Source organism: Pinus tabuliformis, chromosome 9 (genome assembly GCF_031772625.1).
Source record: "Pinus tabuliformis cultivar Carrire ecotype Pingquan chromosome 9, CPIR1, whole genome shotgun sequence".
NCBI lineage: Eukaryota > Viridiplantae > Streptophyta > Pinopsida > Pinales > Pinaceae > Pinus > Pinus tabuliformis.
Window position 1 is genome coordinate 310,526,285 of NC_142307.1, and position 22,194 is coordinate 310,548,478.

A 22,194-nucleotide genomic window follows, 5' to 3' on the forward strand; every position below is an offset into this window, starting at 1 on the left:
TAGATTTCTCACTCTACAATGTTTCTATGTGCTTGAGTTTGCACTAAAAGTAAATCTAACACATGTTAGATTTTCTTTTACATTGCAATGTTGTTAATCTAGTACACATTAGACTTATTTAATCCTAAAATGTTGTTATGTTGTGTTTGTGTTAGAAGGAAATATAGCATGTGTTAGATTTCTTTCAAACTTAAATGTGCTTGTGTTTCTGTTGAAAGAAAATTTAACACAACCTAGATTTCTTATACTCTACAATGTTGTTGTTGGCAACGTGCTTGTATTTGTGGTAGACATAAATCTAACACTTCCTAGATTTTTCACTCTACAATGTTTCTATGTGCTCGAGTTTGCGCTAAAAGGAAATCTAATACATGTTAGATTTTATTTTAAATTGCAATGTTGTTAATCTAGCACACATTAAACTTATTTAGTCCTACAATGTTGTTATGTTCTTGTGTTTGTGCTCAAAGGAAATATAACACGTGTTAAATTTCTTTCAAATTAAAATGTGCTTGTGTTCGTGTTGGAAGAAAATTTAACACAATCTAGAATTCTTATACTTTAGAATGTTGTTGTTGGCAACATGCTTGTATTTGTGGTAGACATAAATCTAGCACTTGATAGACTTCTCACTCTACAATGTTTCTATGTGCTCAAGTTTGCGCTAAAAGGAAATCTAACACATGTTAGATTTTATTTTACGTTGGAATGTTGTGAATGCTTACATGTTTCTGTTTAGGCTAAAAGGAAATCTAGCTTGTGCTATATTTTTTTTGTCGTGTAATGTTGCCATTGGAAATTTTTATATGTTTGTGTTATAAGTAAATGTAACACAGACTAAATTTTTCTCACCCTACAATGTTGTTATGTGATTATGTTTCCATTAGAAGGAAATATAGTATGCATTATATTTCTTTCACCTTGTAATGTTGTTATTTGCAATGTTCTTGTGTTTTTTATAGGAGGAAATCTTTGTACACTATCCCATTCTTAGACTACATATTCCATATGAAGGGCCTTCTAATCATTTTGGGGTTTAACATTTTTTATATTATAACAACAGTCTATGTAGGCATGGACTAAAACCTCATAGTCTCTAAAAGGCAAGGTCAAATGTCCCAAGAAATATTATTATTACAGTGTTTTTATTGACATTGTGTTTATGTTTTTGCTAGAAGGAAATTTAGCATCCACTAGATTTGCTTTACAATACAATGTTGTTGTTGGCAATCTTCTTGTATGCAATAGAATATAGTCTAGCATGGGTTACATTTCCTTTGCCTTGCAATATTTTTAATGACAATGTGTTTGTGTTTGTGGTAGAAGGAAATCTAGCTTGTGCTATATTTATTTTGTTTTGCAATGTTTTTCTTGGAAATATGAATGTGTTCGTACTAAAAATAATTCTAGCACGTGCTATATTTATTTCACCTTACAATGTTTTTTTTGACAATATCCATGCGTTTGTAATATAAATAAATCTAGGATGCGAATATTTCTTTTGCTTTTTAAGATTCTTGTTGGCAATATGCTTTTGTTCGTGTTAGAAGTAATTATATCACATTTTATATTTCTTTCACCTTGCAAAGTTGCTATGTGTTTTTCTTTGTGCTAGACGAAGATCTAGAAGAAAATCTAACGATCGCCATAGTTAATGTTCTTTCATTGTGTTTTGCTTTTATTTTTTCTAAAGCAAACTAAGAATGTACATGACTAGAAGAGATAAATTTTGTGTACATATGATGTTGTAGTTTCTACAATTGTTTTTATTTATTCACAATGTAATGTCTTTTGGAAATGTTCTTATGCTCGTGCTAGAAGGAAACCTAGTAGATGTTTGCTTTCCTATATTCACGATTAAAAGAACATAATAAATTATTTGGGGGTGCCCTTTTTCTAACCTTGATTAGCTATTATTGTGAGTTCTACACTTGTTATTGTTCTTGTTCATTTTGTTACACATATAATGATGTGAGTAGTTATAGTATTTATAAATTCATATTTTCATCAATAATTTGAAACTATGATAACAATTTTTTACTTTATTTTCAGATACCATGGACTATGAAGCTAGCGAGAATTCAAAGGAAGCACCCAAGGAAAAAGGAAGTTCAAGAAACACGACACCAAATTTTTTAAATGGTATGACAATTTTAGTTTATACTTTGTTACAATTGTTAGACATTGTGTTAATAACTCGTTGTTGATTAATAAACCTATGGAAATAGCCTTAGGAGTGAGGTTTTAATGAGGACAACCCATACTAACATGGGTATTTTTTTTCCAAGAAATTTTAACTATGTGATAACTTTAGTGTCATATACTAAACTTGCATAACATATGTACTCATTTATTATTGTGCGTGTAAATGGAAATCGTGTATTATAAGGTTGTTTAATACTATTTGTTATTTCATGTCTTCCATAATATTTTTCTTTCTAGAAACCATGGAAACTGCTAGGCATGAAATTTGAAGTAAAGTAGCAAAGAGAAAAAGAAAAACAAATGATATACAAATGATGCCCCCTTCAACTGATATGGTGGTTTTATATTTTATGTACTCTTTTAGAAATGGTTGGATTGGGTGGTTTCTTTTCTTAGCAATTTTACCCACGTGATAACTTTTGGTGTCATATAGTAACACTTGCATAGCATATGTACTCATTTATTATTGTCCATGTAAATGGAAATCATGTATGATAAGGTTGTTTAATAATATTTGGTATTTCATGTATTCCATAATTTTTTTTCTAGAAACTGCGGAATCTGGTGTGCTTGAAATTCAAAGTAAAGTAGTCAAGAAGAAACAAAAAAAAGTGATATACAAACATTGCTTCCTTCAACTCGTATGGTGGTTTTATATTTTATGTACACTCTCTTACAAATGGTTAGATTAGGTGGTTTTTTAGTATTTATAAGAACATTATGTGACAATATTTGAAATTATATTTTCATTTTGATTAATGCAAATATTTTTTTGTTGTTATTTGCAGAATTGGTTGGCCCAAAAGCAAATGAAATGTTACAACCATCACTTAAGAAAAAGAAAAGTTATTCAACTGAAAAGGTAGTATTAATAACACCTTCTACTTCTACTTTTGAAATGATTAAAAAATACAATACATATAATGAGTTTGTGCAAGATTGGTACATCCAAATAGAAGCTCCGATGAATATGTTTCATGATATGTATCTATTTGGATCAATAGATGGAAACGAACCAGAGATATTAGGAATAATAATTAATTGCTATGCTTACAATGAAAATGACATTGACTTTCAAGTGGAAATGATTAAAGAAAATGAGGTAAAATTAATTTCATGTCAAGTGGAGTATACAAATTTTAAACCAGATTTGATTGAAGCTTCAAGTATTGATTCAACAAATACGATAAAGATTTCAATGTTCAAGTTGGATAACTTTGAGAGCTTCTCTAAATCTGGACTAAATAGTTGTGCAGATCTTTTAAAATGCATCGCCATTGTTTTGAGATATCGCTATGTAAGAAGTAAAAAAACATCATATGTACTTCATTTACAACAAAAAGGTAAATTTCTTGATAAAATTGATTCTCAATTACTTGCTTTGAGAAGAGTATATTTATTTGATTTGGAGGAGAATATAACAAAAAGTGATTTCAAGCTCACTATAGAATTTCAAAAAACTAGGAAAGTTGAATTTGAAACAACTATAACCTTGCAAACCAATGTGATGAGATTCATGAAGCCTTCAAGCATTGCTATCTATTTTCAAACTCTTTTAATACAAAAGTGGTTGTCGAAAGATGTAAAAAAGCCCCCAAAGTGTTCAAATTAAGATCACAAGATAATTTAAATGTTCAAGTATTAGTGAAATCATTCCTAGAAAAAATTCAAACCTCATTACCCGATGCTCTTCTGATTCCATTTGACATCAATGAGCTTGATCCATTGGTAAACTCTATCAAAATTATAAATGAGACAGATCTAAATTCTAAGAATATCAATTTTTGGATAGTTGATGGTCAACATACCATTCAAGCAGTGAATTTTTTTTTAACAAATCCTAAGTATAATGTATCGAGAGAAGTGAAAAAAATATAAAAAATGTAATGCTTGATTGTTGCATCCATTAGTTGAACCCACTGAGGTGATCCGCATTTGTTGTCAATTAATTATGCAAATAAGGTATTCTTCAAAACTCCATTTATTGATTGTGTGCGCTCGGCAAGACATTTCTTAATTGCCAATGACAAATTAAAGAAAAGGAGGATTGGATGTTCTGAGACAGTTGAAGAGAAGGTATGTAATTTTAATTATTTTTACATTTAACATTTTATTATTGTATCTATTTTTGTTGTAGATAAATGACTAAAGCTGATAATATAAGTCATATTTTTTTTATATTTATAATGATTTCTCATTAGATTATAACACATTATTTAGTTTCATTTTTCCATTGAATTTTTATTAGTTTATATTTATTATTTTATCATGTTGATGATGAAATGTTGTGCTCATTCTTTGTCTCTCCAATTACAAATTTTTCTTATAAAAAAATTCTCTTATATTTTGATGAACCTATTTGGGATAAATGGGACACTGTTTTTAACTGTTACCAACTAGGCACATTAAAGTGTTCTCCAAGCCAACTTGATTTTGAGAACTACAAGAGAAATAGTTTACACAGTTTGACACCAGCGACTCTTCAGCCCATTCAGGGATTAACCATGGAAGAAATTGCTTTAGTAGCATATAAGCTATTGGATGAAACCATTTGGTTTTCTATTCCAATTAATCATCCATCAAATGCCATAAAATTAAAATATTATTGTTCTAAATTGAAAACCAACAGAAAAATATTGGATGCAATCGTTACATATTGTCAAAGTCATGATCAAAATTTGAATGAGATGACTCTTACTACATTCAACATTCTTGAGCATTATGAAATTAATGATATCATATTTACCAATTTTTGCAACACGGTGGAGGGGTCTACTTATGTCAAAGGAACACGTAATACAAAGATAGAGTCCCTTTCTCAGCAAGCATGTGGAGTCCTTGATAGAATGATAAATAGATCAACAAGTGTTCAACAGGTTGATAACAATTTTGAATTTGGTTGTCATTTTGGGGGCCCTCATCTTTTGTCAACACTTTTGCACTATTTCCATGTCAGTTGCAACCAATTTTACATATGACCTTGTTGGTTTGGATACACTTGCTTTGAAAAAAACAATTCCACAAGCGATATTACATTGAATTTTTTTGATTTCTTATCGAAAAAAATGAGTTGAATGACTTTACTATAGTTCTCTTAGTAGAACTTTGGTTTTGTAATGATGTATGCCAGTCTTTAGAAATTTTCATAAAGAAATCCAAGTTCAACTATAAAATGACTAGTGACATTTATGAATATAAGTCCCAAAACAATTATAGTTATGATATAGTTCTTATTATACATTTCTATACTTCAGAATTAAAATTTTTGAAGGCTATAAAAGACTCACATATTTGAAGACACATTTGATGAAAATGAGAAAGATTATGATTTCTGGATGGATTTAGTGGAGAAACACCAACAATGTAGTGATGCAAAAGTCGTCAGTTCTCTTTATGCGGGGAAAAATTTAATCAAGGTTTGTTGTACATAGATGATTCTTTTTTTGTATAGTTGTTTAATGAATTTTGTTCATTGTCACAATTTATAACATTTTTTTAATGTTTATTATAGTGACAAGCAAAGAGAAGATCAAATGAAAGTTAAACAAAACTTTAATCAAGAACAAAATATAACATCATGTACTTATAATTTGTCCACTTGTTTTCCTTGTTATTTAATGATTATATTCATTTTCACAATTCAAAATATTTTATATGTTTAATTTGGAAATGCAACGTTACAAAGATGAAGATAATGTCATATCAGATACTTATAACTTGTCTTCTTGTTTATCATATTATTCTTCAAACTCAAATGCTTGTAACTACAATAACTTTGTATATTTTTATTATAGGAAGAAATAAAAAGGATAAAGTTAACAATCAAAGTAATGTTAAAGGTGTGTGTGTGTGTGTGTTTCTTTTTAAAGGTTGCATTACTAATGTTTTTCTTGGTATTGGTATTTGATTGAAGGTTTAATATGTTTACTCTAGGTCCTATCAAGATGATAAAAGAAATTATTGTTTCATTTATAAATAGTGCAAAAACCACTCAAGGTAAATGTATCGTTTCAACAATTATTTTAGTAATTTTTGTAACATGAATAAAATGGTTTGACTATATTATTTTCCATTGTGTTGCAGCCAAAATAATTGAAAAGAAACTAGTTATTTTTGAACTAAAGGACATTTTTTTATCATAGCATCGATGATGAAGCAACAAACAACGAGCATATTGAGAAAATGGGAGTTGATGCTGATTACACAATAGAGAAAAAATTATTTTGGATTCATCCACATGCAAAATCATTTTTTGAAATGCGTTTCAAAAATGAATCTCTTGACATTGCAATTTGGACGACAGCTTTGAAATAAAGCACAACAAGATTTCTGAAAAAATTGGTTTTGGAGACATTACAAGAAACTTGTGTTTAAGTGGATTGCTTCAGACTGTAAGCCACAAAAGGGACATAAGGTCATTGATAATCCAATGAAAGTTATACACACTAAATCATTGAAAAAAGTGTGGGAAATGCATACCCAATATGATGCAACCAGTACTATTATAGTTGTTTGTTTAATTGAGAGGGTGAAAGAGAATCCTAAAGAAAATGTGATTCTTGCCCCTCCATTCATTGGAGCAAATCAAGGGGATAATTGGTTGATCAATGAGCTATGGAGAATATTGCATAAACTCAAAAGGCTATGGATGTGCGAGCTATTTTGAAGGATGTTCAATTACATTTAGAAGTACCTTAAGATTACAGATGTTTATATCATGCTATTATATGTATGACATCATGAATTATTACTTCTATTTAACAACACTAATAAAAGAATTGTTGATTTGGTTTGTCATTACTGAAAATAAAATATTTTGATTTTCTTTATTTTTGGTGAGATGAATGGTCATTTAATGTTTTCATATCAAAATTTCCCATGCTATATATATATTTTACAATGGATTACATTATATGTAAAATTAATAGATAATTGGTCTATTTGTTTTAATTAGATCATTACAATTATTTGCTTTAAATGTGGTTTAAGTTATCGTTATACCTCTTAGAAATTAGTAATGTGAAGGATGACCCATTGCATTCTTATAACCCTTTTTATTCCATATAAGTTGAAAAATTATATTAAGTTGTATGTAGCACCAACAATAAACATACAATTTGTACTAAAAGAAACAACAAAAAAAACTAAGGTAGAAACTCTATAAATTAACATATAATTAATTAGGTTTGAAATTTAAAAATTGTATTATATTGTATGTGAAAATTAATATATAATTAGTTTGTTTACTTGCACTAGACCATTGTAATTATATTTTTCAATTGCAATTAAATAAATCGTTACAAGTCTTAAAATCAATGATTTAAATGGTGGGTCAATGCATCTTATAAGACTTTTATTGCATACAAATTAAATAAAGGTATTAGGCTCTATGTATAAAGTAAACATATTATTTGTTTGTTCATTTTAATGGGGCAATTGTATTTGTATTTTGTGATACTTTGAACTCATTGTAAAATTACGTTTGCATACAAATGGAAATAGTTCATGATAAATATTAACATCATTTTTAAAATGATAGGTTTTTATGTCCTTAAACAATGAAGTGTTGAAGTGGAGATATATTAATATCATACATGTGGTTGCAGTGCAGATGCAGTTGGGAATTACTACAAGTCAAAAGATGTTGTTGATATTTGAAGTGGAAGAGTATTCTTCCAATCATACACCAAAGATGAACAAAATTTTCATATTCAAAGAGAACCAGATTGGCAGATTGGTGATAGGTCCTATTTTTTAAGGCCTTTTCAGTAAGAAGTATTAAAATATTGCTTAAGAAATTATGATGTCGCAATATGGACATTAAATGTCACTAACAAGTACATTTGAAAAGTACTTGAAAAATCAAATATTTTATTGACATAGAGGACATTAAATTTGCATGGGACAGGTCTCATTGTCATTTGCAAACAAAATTGGAAGTAGGGAAAGGAAGATAATTTTACGAGAAAATGTTGATTGATGTGTGGTCCCAATATGGAGATAATTATGAAGAATCAAATGTATTGCTAATAGATACATAAAAGCATACTTCTCATTTCATTAGATATCGATCAAACCACATCTTGATAAAATCATAAACAGGAAAAGAGCGAGATACATGGCTTATGCAAGTTTTATTCCCCTTTCTTAAGACACTTCATCGTATCAAACAAAAACATGAGTACATTCGAATGTTCAATAGAACATGTACTTCATTGTAGTTCATGGAGATAAGCTCTTTTATAAATTTGTTGAAAAGTACATTCTATTTTTTCAATACATTTTGGACATGGTTTTTGTTGAATCAATTTGTATGATTTTATATTTTTTGAAATATATGGGAATTGCCAATTATATTAATATGTATATTTCTTATTATTTATAAATGTTTTTGCAATGACTGTTGTATCGATTTTTTTCTAAGATATGTGTGCGCGCGCACGTGTTCTTAAATGAATTATTTGCCATTCAAATTATTTTACATGAACCATCGAGGTGTGTTATTTTTAATGACTTATGTTTACTTATATGTATCAATAACCATATATAAATGTGAAATATAAGTTTTGAAATAGGACTCCTTGCAAACAAAGGTGCTATTCTTACTAAAGAAATTATAATAATTTACTTGATAAATGTTATGTGCATTATTCACTATTCACAATGCATTATTCACTATTAAGGCTAATGATAAATGTGTCATAGGTAAATGATTTGATCTTTTTGAAGCATAAGATATGTGATTTCTCAATTGATAGTTTTCATAAATTTATATGCTAAAATCAATTAATGGTTGTAACTGCAATCATATCATATTGAAAATCAACAAGGCACAAAGTTAGTTATTCATTGTTTACATATAAAATGCACTTATATGAATGCATAAATGAGATATGTAATTTTTTAGATAAAAATATATTGTAAATAATTTTGCATTTCTTAAAAAAACATATATATGATGATTATGATTGATAAGTGGATTATCAAGGTTTGATTACATACTATCATGGATGAATTATGTCATTGAACTTTTTGAATTGTAAGGCATCTAATTTCATTATTTAAAGTTGTTTTTTTGTAAATTTATATTTTAAATAAACTAAAATCATATCACTTGAGCTATAATTATATTATTGACTTGTACTTAGTTATGTCCATTAATATGAGTGTATAAAAGTGATTTATAAGAGCCATATACTATGATGCATTTTTTCAAAAAATAAGTCTTTTAATTTCTTGATAATAAGTATTAAGTGGACTATTTAGGCTAACAAGTGATGGCTCATAAGTGAATACTACTCGTTAAATTGTAGGGCATTCAATTTTTAACCCATATTTTTTTTCATATATTCTTGAATCAACTATTTGTATATGTAATCATCTCATCTCATTTAATTTAATAAGGAATCCATTTATTGACTTTTATTTGTCTATTACATAATCTATTAAGAGTGTATTAATCTCATATTGTATTGTTTTGAAACAAAACTATATGAAAAACAAAATTCTTCTCTTAATAAAACATGGAATAATTAATTAACAATGTGTTAAGTGGATCATCTAGACTCATTAAAGAGATGGGTAAAAAATGGTTGTATTTAAACTTTTTGCACCACAAGACATTGATTTTCCAATCCATATTAGCATTTTGTCATTTTCAATTCCTAAATAGTTTATTTGTGGTTTAAATAATTTCATAGAATTCAATATGACTTGAAGAATTCTATTTGGTTATATGCATTGATAGAAGTTCATAAATGTGATGCAATTTTTAAATGTAACCCTTAATGTAAGTAAATATATATATTTTACAAAACACATTATAATTAATTGATAATGAGTTTTAAGTGGTCTATAAAATAAAACTCCATGTAATATGAAATGTTTTTCCTAACAACACATGGAATAATTAATTGGTAATGAATGTTAAGTAAATTGCTAAAGTTATTTCAAGGTATGGGTCATAAATAAGTGTACTTAAACTTTATGTAACATATGACATTTGATATTCCCACCTTTATTAACATTTGGTAAATTTCAATTCTTAAATAAATTATTTGTAATTGAAATAATCTCATAGAAACCAACAAGACAAGTATGTCTTAAATTATGTTTAGAATGTATGTATGTATAAATGGAATTTGTTTTTGAAATAAAGATCTCAAAGTAAGTAAAAAATATATTTTTTAGAAAATTAATAATTTAAAATCAATTATTTATGAGTTCTAACTAGTTTATTCTATTTTGAATTGACAACTTTTTCTAACTATGCTTTATTAAATCAATTGTTCATATATGTAATCATGTCATATAAGTCAACAAGTCAAGAAAATATTAATTGATTTTTATTTAACTATCATGTGGTTTAATATGAATGTATAAATGTGAAATTGTTATTTCTAGAATAAAAAACCATGTAAAGAAAATGAATTTTCTAATAAAACATGGATTAATAAATTCACCACGAGCATTAAGTAGACTGTTTAAGCTCATTCAAGAGATGGGCCATAAATGGATGCCTTTAAACTTTTTACACCATATGACATGCTTTTCCCATCAATATTAACATTTTGTAAATTTGAATTCTTAAATAAACTATTTGTACTTAAAATAATCTCATAGAATCCAACAAGACTCAAAAGTTATTTATTGAATTTCATTTAGTTATATGTATTCATATAAGTTTATAAATGTAATTTATTTTTGAAATAAAGCTATTAATGCAAGTAAAGATTTATCTTATATAAAACTATTTAAGATTAATTGATAATCAACTTTAAGTGGTTTATTCAGGCTACATGAAAAATCAAGTGTCATAGATGAATGCCTTTTAATACATATTTAATCTTCAAAATCAATATCTTAATGATAATTTATTTGTATTTACATTAAGTATTTAATAATTAAAGAACACAGGGACTTATATAAATTTCAACTAAAATACATGAGTTATGTTTCACATTTATTTCTTCCCCATTAAAAATGCTTATCATTTTCTCTTGTTAGTGAAAGTAATGGTCAATCATGATTTTCCATACAATTGGTTGACACTAAATTTACATCGAGACTGTTATTGGTTTTGACAATGTTTACAAGGAGAGATAAATATCCACACTACCATCAACTGTGCTAATATTTGAAAACCCTTGCTTCCACTACTTACAAGAATTCACCACTAAAGTTTCTTGTTTACTTCAATTTGTGACACTGTCCATCATAATGGAATGACCTGAATACCCATTTAAGAAATATCATTAAATGTACTTGGATTTGAGTGGAGATAGATCAATGGTACCTAACCTTCTTTAAATACCTAGATCAACAATGTATAACTTTTATAGTGGATGCCTGCATGCTATGAAGATGAATGATGACCCCCTCATTAGTGCTTCATAAAGGCACAAAGGGACCGTAGGAAATTGAGCACAAGAACATTTTACTAAGGTTTTAGTAGACTAGTCTAAATGCAATGCAAGGGACACCTATCCTTGTCATTTACAATAACATCCTCACAGCATCGTCATTCAATCAACAAATCCCTCGTAGGTTGGGGGAAAGGGGGTTAGAGTTGCCAAACATAAAATTTAAACATTGAGGAATTTAGCATGTTATCCATAACTATAATATCTTTATTTTATGTTTGACATACTAATATGATTTAGCTTAAATCAATTTCTTCTAAGAGTTTGATTTCACACTCCTATTGTGTATTGATACTATTGTACATAACAACCCCATGTTTGACCTATTCATGATCTCTAATTGGTTTGAAATTACTTGCAAATTATTTTAATGTTGAATCAAGTTAATATGGCGATTTACAAAAGAATGAATGTTGTTGAAGGCCTTGTAATAAAATACTTGCAAACAAAGGTGCTATTCTTACTAAAGAAATTATAATAATTTACTTGATAAATGTTATGTGCAATATTCACTATTCACAATGCACAATTCACTAGTAGGCTAATGAGAAATGTGTCATAGGTAAATGATTTGATATTTTTGAAGCATAAGATATGTGATTTCTCAATCGATAGTTTTCATAAATTTATATGCTTGAATCAATTAATGGTTGTAACTGCAATCATATCATATTGAAAATCAACAAGGTACAAAGTGAGTCATTCATTGTTTACACATAAAATGCACTAATATGAGCGCATAAATGTGATATGTAATTTTTGAGATAAAAATGTATTCTAAATAATTTTGCATTTCTTAAAAAAGCATATATATGATGATAATAATTGATAAGTGGATTATCAATGTTTGATTAGACACAATCATGGATGAATTATGTCATTGAACTTTTTGAATTGTAAGGCATCTAATTTCATTATTTAAAGTCATTTTTTTGTAAATTCGTATTTTAAATAAACTGAAATCGTCACTTGAGCTAGAATTATATTATTGACTTGTACTTAGTTATGTCCATTAATATGAGTATATAAATGTGATTTATAATATCCATATATTATGATGCTTTTTTTTCGAAAAATAAGTCTTTTAATTTCTTGATAATAAGTATTAAGTTGACTATTTAGGCTAATGGGTGATGGCTCATAAGTGAATACTACTCGTTAAGTTGTAGGGTATTCAATTTTTAACGCATAATTTTTTTTTCATATATTCTTAAATCAACTATTTGTATATGCAATCATCTCATCTCATTTAATTTAATAAGGAATCCATTTATTGACTTTTATTTGTCTATCACGTAATTTATTAAGACTGTATTAATCTCATATTGTATTGTTTTGAAACAAAACTCTATGCAAAACAAAATTCTCTTCTTAATAAAACATGGAATAATTAATTAACAAATTATGTGTTAAATGGACCATCTAGACTCATTAAAGAGATGGGTAAAAAATGGTTGTATTTAAACTTTTTGCACCATAGGACATTGATTTTCCAATCCATATTAGCGTTTTGTCATTTTCAATTCTTAAATAGTTTATTTGTGGTTTAAATAATTTCATTATTAGAACCCAATATGACTTGAAGACAAAATCACTGCTGATATTGGACATGAATGGGAAGTTATTTATTAAATTTCATTTAGTTATTTGTATTCATATAAGTTTATAAATGTAATTTATTTTTGATTTCACACTCCTAATGTGTATTGATACTATTGCACATAACAACCCCATGTTTGACCCATTCACGATTTCTAATTGGTTTGAGATTACTAAAATTATTTTAATGTTGAATCAAGTTAATATGGCAATTTACAAAAGAATGAATGTTGTTGAAGGCCTTGTAATAAAAAACTTCCAAATTTAATGAAATATGTGTTTTTCTCTTCTCTTCTCTTCTCTTCTCTTTTACACTTAGAGCCTCGCTCTATTTATACAATCCCATGGTCTGCAGACCATGGGTAGGCTACCATTACATTACAAGACTAGGGCGGCCAACCCTGTGACTCTATCATATACTTCGCGCTTCGCGCCCACAATTCGCAGAGTCTTTACAACAATATCAGGTCAAAACCTGGCCTTTGAGCCCAAAACATGCCTTGGGGGGATTCCATGCCCAACATGATTTGTGTGTAATGATATTTTCTTCTTAGTTGACTTAGGTAAAGTGACATGGACCTCAAGAATGTTAGAATCAGGAAAGGTATCAGAGATAGCATTCTTAATATGAGGGACTTCAGGACAATTATTGGTGGCATGACCAACAACATCACACAAAGAACATGGGGGAGTAGGCTTTGGCATCTTAGGAGGAGTTGGCATTGGTTGGGGTGTGTTGTATCTCTGAGATAGTATAGGTCAGACTACCAATGCCAGAGCATCTAAAATAATTTGTTTTGGGGTTTTTGGTTTTTTGTTTGGAAGATCAATGAATGAAGATAGATGTAGAATTGAAGAAATTAATCCTTTGGGTTATATTAAAACTTCAACAAATCACTGCTATAAAGAATTACACAGTGATATAGATCAAAATAGTGGTGAGTAGAAGATAGCAAAAATATGATTATCATAGTTTCCAAACTGTAAAACAGAACAATCATAAGTGGGAAAACCTTCTGAACTACATTCAAAAGATTCAAGGCTGTATACTTAAGCTTACGCAAGATGCTGATGATTTATTGATTAGAGGAGATTAGCTACACATACAGTTGCATTAATCCATTCTTTTAATAGATGATCACTTCAAGAGCTTAGAGGAAATCAATTGAAACTCTAATTGTTCTTACCTAGATATCTCTGTAAGTCATAAGCATATGAAGAAGTAACATAATGATTGAAAACTAGAAAAAACTTATAGGATAACACAAAACTGTGTAAAACTAGATTCAGAATCCTCTACTTTGTATTAAGGTTCCAGAAAGTCTGAGTACATCAAATGTCAGCAAAAGCTTCCTTCAAAGGTGACTTACAGGTTCAAAGTAGAAGTAATAGTCAAGACTTTACAAGAAATTAACTATGAATCTTCAACTCTGAACAATTTACAACTCAAGAAAAGAGTTATTTATACAATAATGAAACTTAAGAAAATATCCTAAAACAAATTAAGATTTTTAGGAAAAGAAAGATCTTCATGGCAAGAAGATAGGGGCAGTTGTTTGAACTGTTTCTTGCTATCCCCTTCATTCAGGCTATGTTGGCTTTGTTATCTGATATTTTACCCCTTTAGCTAGTCGATTGTTGGTATCCTTCATGCTGGCAGATTGCTTCATTTAACCTTTTTACCTGATAATGCTTTAAACTCTATTTAATATTCTTCACCCTGCTGAGTAACCTTTACTGCACTCCTTTTAACCCTTACTTTGCATTCAGGCTTTTACTGTATTTTTCAATAGTAAACTCTTCATATTTATCTTCAAACTATTATGCAGGCTTTTGTCTATAAGCCTGAAACACCAGTTTTCTTACCTGCAAAACACAAAAACTTTTAAGGAAAACATGTTGACAAAGGAGGTCGTGAAGGATTTTTTGAGCTTTCAAAGGCTATCGGAAGGAGTCCGGGGCATATCGGGAAGTAAACCATGGATTTAATGGCTGCAAAGGCATTATGGAGGTTGAGATGTGTAAAATAGGCAAAATAGAGCAAAAATAGCTTTTTATGCATTTAATGGAAAAACAGTTGACTTTTTAACTATCGGGCGAAGGTGGAAAATATTGGAGCGAAAAAAGGAATACGGAGGGATTAATCATGGTAGGAATAACTTAATTATGGGTTAAAATAGAGATTAGCGTTAAATGAAGGTTTTTCAGGTCATTTCTTCATTTAAATCGAAAAACGATTTAACACAGAAAATCTTCGCAAAACGCAATATGCAGACTTCAAATTTTATAAACACTAGCGGACAATGGCATTGGGTCTGGGTCTTATTCGCATATCACAATTGGATTTAGGCGGGGGTATGCCCATCGCAAAGGAATGCGATAAGGGCTAGATGTGAAATCATGATAGTTTATATATATATATATATATATATATATATATATATATATATATATATATATATATATATATATATATATATATATATATATATATATATATATATAGAGTCGGGTCCAGGCTAATCACAATCGGATATCAGAATGTGGAAAGGGTTATGGTATTAGTGGGAAACTGCGATGGAGGTGGATGCGATGTTGCAATAAGTTGTGGTATATATAGCATCAGGTCCAGGCTTCCATATCGTAGTCGGGGATCGCAACAATGGAGGGTTATGCTATAAGCCAGGGCTTTGCGATGGGGCGGATGTGAAATGGTATTAAACTATGCCATATATCACGTCGGGTCCGGATCATTCATCACATATCACAATGCAGGGGTGTATGCATGTTTAAAGGGTTCTGCGATCCCGCCAATGCGATATATGTTTAAATACGTAGTTTTATTAATAAAACTATGGTATATGCATGTTTAAAGGCCTACGGTCCTGCCGATGCGATATTTGTATAGAATACATAGTTTTTTTAATAAAACTAAGGGTTTTCAGGATATTATATTAAAGGAGCTAATATATACGGGAAAGGGGATTTTTAAGGGTTTAATACATAAGTTAATGTTAATATGAAAATATAGCAGAAAAGGGGAATAACACTAAGTATAATGCTTTTATGAGTTGATTTAACTTTTCATATAAGAATTTATACTTAGGGTAATGATATTTTATGGGTTTTTTATGTAAAAAAGGATTTTACATGTAAAAAGGGATTTTTCATGGTGTTTTTACTTTTCCTAGGTAAAAAGGGTTTTTACCATAGGAAAAGGGGTTTTTGTGGGAATGAATGAATATGAATGTATGAAGGGGAAATTAGTAAAGTAAAGGGGTGAAATGAATAGGGAAGTTAATTAATTGACTTTGTAAACCTTCATCTGCCTTGTGTAATTGCATCATGAGCATAGAAACATGATAAATATTCATTTTGTCCAATTAACCATTAAACTTCTGCGACCTTTCTCTACTGACCCTTTGCTTATCCTATCATTTTTTCTTCACTAAGTGGGTTCATTTAAGCTAGAAAACCCTTATCCTTTCTTATTACTTAACAAAAAAAAACTATCTAAATCTACCCTTATAACCTCCAAGGGCTCAGATTAAACTGATGAGCACCTTATTATTCTCTACCTAACTACTGATTTGCCAATATTAAACAGTTTGGCCAGATCTTTATTCTCTAACTATAACATCAAATTTAAATCATGAAGCAGTCAAGATTAAACAGTTTGACTGTCATGGGTTGTGGCATTTAAAACAAGCTGCACACATCCATTATTTTGCAGAAATAGAGTAGTGGAATTTAGACTTGCTCACTTTCAGAGTTGATTTGTTTTCTTTCTACCTAACATTTTCTTTGATATGGACATTATCATCAAAAATATATTTTTTTCACTAGCATTTTATTCACTATGTTATGTCCATATCCTATCTTAACATCTTTTGAAATCTTCTAACTAATCAAAACCAAAAAAAGCTACAACAGTGTGTTATAGACATTTTTGTGCCTTGCAGCTCCAAGCATGAAATGTCCATAAACCAAGGGCTCCTAAGTCCCTAAAAGTGTTGTTCTAACCCCTAAAGGAACAAGGTCAACAAATTACAGCTTCTCCCAGAAGTTCTCCACCAGAAACTACTCAGAATAAATCAAAACAGGATCATTTCAGCTGCTCCACTGGCTAGGTACGTTGCATAGCACCTAAACACACTGGCTAGGTGCATTGCAACACACCTAAATGCACTATGGGGGTGCGTTGGGCGAGAAATGACAAATGGCAGTGCAATTCCGCGATGTGGAGAGACAATGGAAGCTTCCAGAATCTTCTCCTATGACACTTGCCTCACTGAATTCGACCAAGGATGAGTAAGAGACCTTCAGTCTCCAAGTGGAAGCAAGAACTGACAGAGAGAAGACACTAATCAAATCACAAGCTGACTCATCCTCCTTACATACATCTATATATGGATCCCTCATCCCAGAGATCCAGAGGCTGGAATTTTTCACATTGTAAGGAATTGTTGTTGGTTTTGAGACAAATATCATAGTATTGGGTGATTTATGCTTTGTTGGAGGTGAAGAGGGGCTTCTTTGCTAGGAGGTTGATGCTGGGTCAGGAATCATCGGTTGTAACTCCTCCTGGATCTTCTTGTTTATCAATAAAAACTATTTGAGTTTTTCCTCCATGCTTTTGTATCATTGATGCTTGTTACATCTGTGTGGTTAACTTAAATCTGATCCTAAGTTGTTTATGAATATAGATCCATGTCTTTGTATAGTGTTCTTCTTCTGTGATCTTACAAGTACTTGGTGAAGCTGGGCAAGTAAGGGAGCAGGTAGCTGGAAGCTGTCAAAGAAGAGAGGGATTGGATCAAAGGATTAGCGCAAGACACAGGTCGGTTCTTTCTATTCCTCTCTATCTATAGTTCATAAAGGAAATACAAAAGTAGTTTTCTCTGTTTGTTTCTAAGGCAGCTGTCACACCTTAGTGGGATAGAGCAGTTCTAAATAGACACTTTTCCCGGTAACAAAATGGCGACTCCACTGGGGACGATTGTCTAATTAGTTTGTTTGTGTATCTCTTTGTTGTTTGTTTCATAAACTTATAAGTAGCATTCGAACTGCATTTGCCATAACAAATGCAAAGTAGACATCTGCTGCTTCAATCCATTCACTGGATTTGTTTATGATTTGAACAGCTGATTCACAAACTATCTGATTGCCCTTGTGATATCTCTTAGACCCTCCTTAGATCTACCCCTGATTGTGCATTACTAATTGTTTTTACTCGGCCAAAAACAAAAGACTGAACTGCAAACTGTGACCCAGAACTCGGAAAGATTCTCATTTTTGGCCCAGCGCAGGTACTGTTAAGAGTTCCTGCATTTCAGCGCACTTCCTGAAAGGGAAACCTATGCTGCAATCCAGTTTCTCTGTGTTACAGGTGTGCTGATTAGACTAGCCCTGTGCAGCTGAGGTTCTTGTGCTTCATTCTTTCCAGTTTTGTCTCTGAATTTTGCAGCCTATGATCAGTATATGTCTGTTTAAAACCCCTTTTCGTTGCTGTTATTCCGCCTCCTTTGTACAAAAGAACTGTAGATGTTTTTGTGTGTTTGTTGAGTCGTTTACAGTTTTCCATTGCAAAAGTAGAATAGTCGTACTGTCGTCCTTTGATTTAGATCTATCGCAAGTGTCGATTTCGATCATAGGAGAAAGTTTGATTGTTGTTGATGGTCGATTATACTTTTACTATTGCCTTTGGTCTGAATTTGTGATTTTCTAGTGTCAAAAATGAGTATTCATTTCAAAATCGTAAAGTATCGTAATCGTCTTTATCTTTTGATTTCGAAAAGAAGCTTGTTTATGTTTGTCGCTTGAAAGCAAATTCAGATTTGTACATCAACTTTATTTTTAGCATCAATACTAAGAAAGTCGAAAACAAATACATGCATGTGCATTTGCATATAGACAGCATGTTTGGCTTGATTTAGGAAAGTGCATTTACAGTGTGCTCTTTGCTCTTTGTGAAAAGATTGTGTCTTTCTTTTCCTTTAGTAGCTAGGATTTTCATTGCACAAAAGAGATAAAAGTTTGTTTATCATCTTTAGATTGCATTTTAGGAATTACATCTACATCTCGTGGTGAACCCAAAAGGCAAAATTCATAAGAAATATCAACTTAAAATAAATTCAATGAATCTAACAATGCTTTGGAATTTAACGCACAACATTTAGAGGTCTAGGCTAGAGACGTATTCCGGCATCGTAAAGCCTGGTAACTGTTGTCCTCACTGATGGTTGGGTGATTCCTCCACTTTGAGATGATAAGTGCCCGTACGGACTTGTGCTCCCACGTACCGTCGAGTATATTTTGGGAGACCCCTATAGGCTTAAAACATTTATCCTTAGGAAGCCGTGTCTACCACCCTATCGATCGCAATGCACTGAACACAACATTCGGGAAGATTGACTGCCGTACCATAAAAATTATTCTGTAGTTTTGCGATTGGTTTCGTACTCCTCTACCTAGATCTCCAGAGTAATCCCTTTCGTTCCTTTTCAGACTCCTTAATGGAAAAGGTCCATCTGAGCACTTGTTACTTCAGGCTCATTAAAAATCGAAGGAGACTAGAGTCATCTTTTGTTTTTTCTCGACTCTTAAAAACTGAAAAAACAAGTTGTGTCAAAGCGTCTAAAATTCATTTAATTCAGAAACATACCTTCCCTTTATTTTAGTTGATCGAGTAATCCGCAATCGTGGAAGAAAGTCAATTGAAACCCCGTCGTTCGCAGAGGCTTATGAGTCAACCATCTTTGTCTCCGGAATTGAAACCAGTACGGACAAAGCGAACTCGTTTAACCGGCTCCAAATCTCCTATCAAAGTTAGAACAAGTGTTCCAACGACATCAGAGACTCCGGTTACTCCAAACATTTCTGGAATCCCTGCCTCTACAGAAGAAGTTCAACAGCCACAGAAGGACAGTGATACTGATCTACAACCGGTTCGGAGAGTCTTACTCTTCAAACATCTGTCGCTGCCGATTTCACACCTTCTTCGGCACCAGAAATATTTTACGGACCTGACGGTCTTCCCCTTCCACCTGGTCTGATTTCAATAGAAGAAATTGTAGAAGATCCTCAAACAAGTACTCCAACGCACTTTGGAGTCGGGATCACTCTATATCCTTCTTCATCAGAAGTTAGTCTACCACCAGCGGAAGCTCCTGTAGAATCGCTAAGTAATCTTTTGGATAGACTACAAATGTCTGAACAACCGTCAACATCTAGGACTGTGTCATCTGACACAGCGGCGGTAGAACTCCCTGCTATCACTTCGACAATGTTCGCTGGCATACCATCTGTCCCGACTAGCTCTCAGCCACTAGAAGGAGCCCAATCAGGGGCTATTTCGATAGTATGGTCCGTTCTTGTTTGTTCATCCGGAATAATATCCGGAAACTCTTATGTTGAGTCTCAACAAATTGATCCATTTGGAGGTCAATTTGGGCAGTCCGGTCCCCAAGGGCAAACAATTCCCTTGAGTTCCAGATTACCACCATATGGGGGGCAGTATACGCTTTCATTATCCCCTCCGGGAGGATACCCATACGGGAGTTCACAACAACATTCAGGTTATACTGGAACTACCTCAAGTGGTTGGGTACCTATACTACCTCAAAAACCAAGAGTTGTGTATTTGATGCAACAATGCGTACCTATGTCGAATATCCCGACTACGCCAGCTATTGTGACGGTGTCGCAAGTTCAAACACTGCCTGTTGTATGCCAACCTTAGGTTTCTTAGATTGTAATGCAACAACCCCTTGACCCTATGACTCAACCACAATTGCCGACTAGTGGAGCGACACAAGTCCAGACAGGTACAATTACCCCTCACCTTGGTCAAATGGTTAGTATCGCGCAACAACACATGACTTCACAACCATGGCTGGTGCAATCCCAACAACCACAATTCCAACAAGTATACCAAGGTTCTGAGCAGCAAATCTTTGCGAACAGTGGACAGTCGTACATTCAAAACGGTCAAAATCAACCATTTTACAATGGTCATGTCCACCAACCTTACCAAACATACCAGCATCAAATGAATTATGCCGGTACGCAAAGACCAACTACTCAGGCAATCCCATCTTATCCTGGGTATGCTTCACCTAACCTGAATCAATGGTTACCCTTTGTGGCAACCTTAGAGTTACCTGATTTAAATCGGTTAACAAACGATCCAATTTCTTACACCCCTTGGTGGCCAGCGATTCCGCATAAACTTCAATCATATATTCCTAAATTTAATGGAAATCAGGGTGAAGATCCATCGAATCACGTGATGACATTTCATCTATGGTGTTCATCAAACACCCTAAATGATGATTCAATAAGACTTCGCCTCTTTCAGAGGATGTTAACGGGTCCAGCGGCAAAATGGTACATTGAATTGCCTAGAGATTCGGTCGACAACTTCAGTACCTTAGCCACAACCTTTTTAACCCATTTTCAATTACCAATAAGGTACGAAATGGGAACAGAACTTCTTACCAACTTCAAACAGACAACGGCCACTCACATATCTGATCATATACATGAGTGGTGACGTCGTCGTAGGGTGGTAAAAACGTACGTCCCCGATCAGCTCTTAGCTGAATGGTTTATCAAGTCATTACTACCTTCCACCACGGAAGATGTGGCAAAGGGGGGAGTCATAACAGAAGAGCAAGTTATCGCTCGTGCACAATATCTGGACTTGATCTACACTCAGTCCGGCACGCTCTACGACAAAATACCTGACGCCCCTAGACCGGAATTGTCAATTCCTCCTCCTCCTAAATCAAACAATGACTCTCATGCCGGCGATGGCGTGATTGGCACGACAGACACGAAATCGACAAAGGCTACATCCAAAAAGGCCCGTAAGATTTCGGGTCAAAATGCAAAAGAAGAACTTCTTGCTTCGGAAGTAAATTCCGTATCGACAGATAAAGGCAAAGAAACCAAACAACCAGGAAGC